General features: G+C 37.2%; 1 long non-coding RNA gene across 1 annotated transcript; it reads left to right on the forward strand.

The window, feature by feature from the left end:
* The first annotated feature begins 209 nt into the window (after nt 1–209).
* LOC126401291 (uncharacterized) lies at nt 210–2,172 on the forward strand. The gene is made up of 3 exons (XR_007571058.1): nt 210–440; nt 1,546–1,599; nt 1,741–2,172. It is a non-coding gene; the product is annotated as an uncharacterized LOC126401291 (long non-coding RNA).

Consider the following 2,172-nt stretch of genomic DNA (forward strand, 5'->3'; position numbering starts at 1 on the left):
CTAAAAGTGTAAAGTTTTGTCAGATGGAGATGAAATGTTTCATTTATTCTGTCTCATTTCATGACCCAGTAGTGTCTATACTGATGCATACAGCTCTTAGTAAATCTCTCAAGTGTCATCTTTAATTTGAGACCAAGATAACTAATATTGACTTTGTAGTTGCACGGAAATATTTTTCTGATTATGGGCATATCATTTTTGAGTAGAGACCTGAGAAAGAGGTCCAAGAAGTTAAATCGCCACTGTAACTGATTAATCCTGGCTTTATCTGTTTTTTTAATGATATGAATAATGGAGAGAACTGCTGAGAGTATAATTCTGCCTCTGTGACACTGCTGGGTGTTGAGTCTTTTTACAATGCACCATCTAACTAGACTGAGTCTCATCCACAGCAAAGACAACCGGTGCAAACACATCCCTGGCCCCAACAACAACACCAGGTCAGCAACTATGACTGGCTTCTATTTTACAGATGTCATTTGGCCATTGAGGTCAGCAACTATGACTGGCTTCTATTTTACAGATGTCATTTGGCCATTGAAATAATGTGGCATTGCTTAAAACCTGTTCTTCTCGAGAGCCCCCGCCCACGGGAGCAGCGCCACATTGGCATTTGAAAATGCATCACAGGGCATTTAAACATGAGAGGACATGGTCATGCTGCATATAACTTCAACCCAGAGAAACTTAACTAGCTACTCAGCTTTGCCACTTCCACCTGAACCACACCACAGTCACATTGTTCCAAACTTTGTAAAATGTGTTCTCTGTCAAAACATCATGTAGGATCGCAAAACAAAAGTCCAAAAATTTTTATTTCACACTATCTACACAAACGACCCCTCAAATTAATCCTTAGATGCTAACAATTTCGGACAGTGTTACTCCTATCACTGTACAGTATGGACTGACAGCACAGATCATCAAAGCTACAAGCAAACAAAACCTCCTTTGTACATTCACAACTACAGATTGTGTCTTACCTTTGCTGTTTTATGTCAACACCAGTTAACATGGAGTCTTTTGAATTTAAATAGCCATGGGAGAGGAATGATGTCCATGGTCTGTGTCTCAGTCTGCTGGTTATATCAGTGGTAACACCTTCAGAAATGTTAGATTTTTGATGTTTGATGGGGTTCACTCTAAAAGTATAAAGTTTTGTCAGGTGAAGAGAAAATGTTTCATTTATTCTGTCTTATTTCATGACCCAGTTGCATCTTTACTGATGTTTACAGCTCTTAGTAAATCTCTCAACTGTCACCTCTAATATGATACCAAGATGACTTAGATTGATTTTGTAGTTGTAAAGAAATATTCATTTACTTATGGGTATATAATTATCAAGCAGAGACCTGAGAAAGAGGCTAACTGAAGAATTTAAACTGACATTGTCACTGATTAATCCTTGTTTTATGGGTTGTTTTTTTCTTTAACCATGTGAATTATGATGAAAACTGTTGAGAGTACAATTCTGCCTCTGTGACACTGCTGGGTGTTGAGTCTTTTTACAGTGCACCGTCTAACTTGAATGAATTTCATCCACAGGAAACACACTCGGCTCAAACACAACCCTGGCCACTATAGTGACAACAGCACAACGTGAGCAACTTCCACTGACTTCTTTTTTTACAGTACACATTTGCCAATTGTAAATAATGACAGCAACTGTTGAGACTATAATTCTTCCTCTGTGATTATGTAGTAACAGTAAAAAAAAATGTTTTTGGCTTTTATTTCTAGCTAATACCACAAGTGGGGTAACAAAGCTTGCCAAACAACCAACATCCATACTCCTGGCTGCTCTGCTGACGACTGTGCTGCAAATACTGCAACAACCAGCCTAAATACATGTGTGACTTACTAATCATACTAATCAATAGTAATAGAGAGCGGGATTTCTTGATATTATTGTGACTTATCTATTCAAGCCTAAGCCTTGCTATTGCTTAACTTCTGCTTTACACTATCCCTTCATGTGTAGAACTACGTTATTTTACAATTATAGTGATTACAATAATGTTTTATGTGGTGATCTGGATTATACTCATACTGGGGTTTTAAAATTAAGTACTGCCAATAATGATACATATGCTCAATCATTTTTAAAAGCTATGGTGAATGAAAAATAGAGAGATTTTAAATTGATCGCCTTATCTATTATCATGACTTAAG

Source organism: Epinephelus moara, chromosome 14 (assembly GCF_006386435.1).
Source record: "Epinephelus moara isolate mb chromosome 14, YSFRI_EMoa_1.0, whole genome shotgun sequence".
In the NCBI taxonomy this organism is placed as follows: domain Eukaryota; kingdom Metazoa; phylum Chordata; class Actinopteri; order Perciformes; family Serranidae; genus Epinephelus; species Epinephelus moara.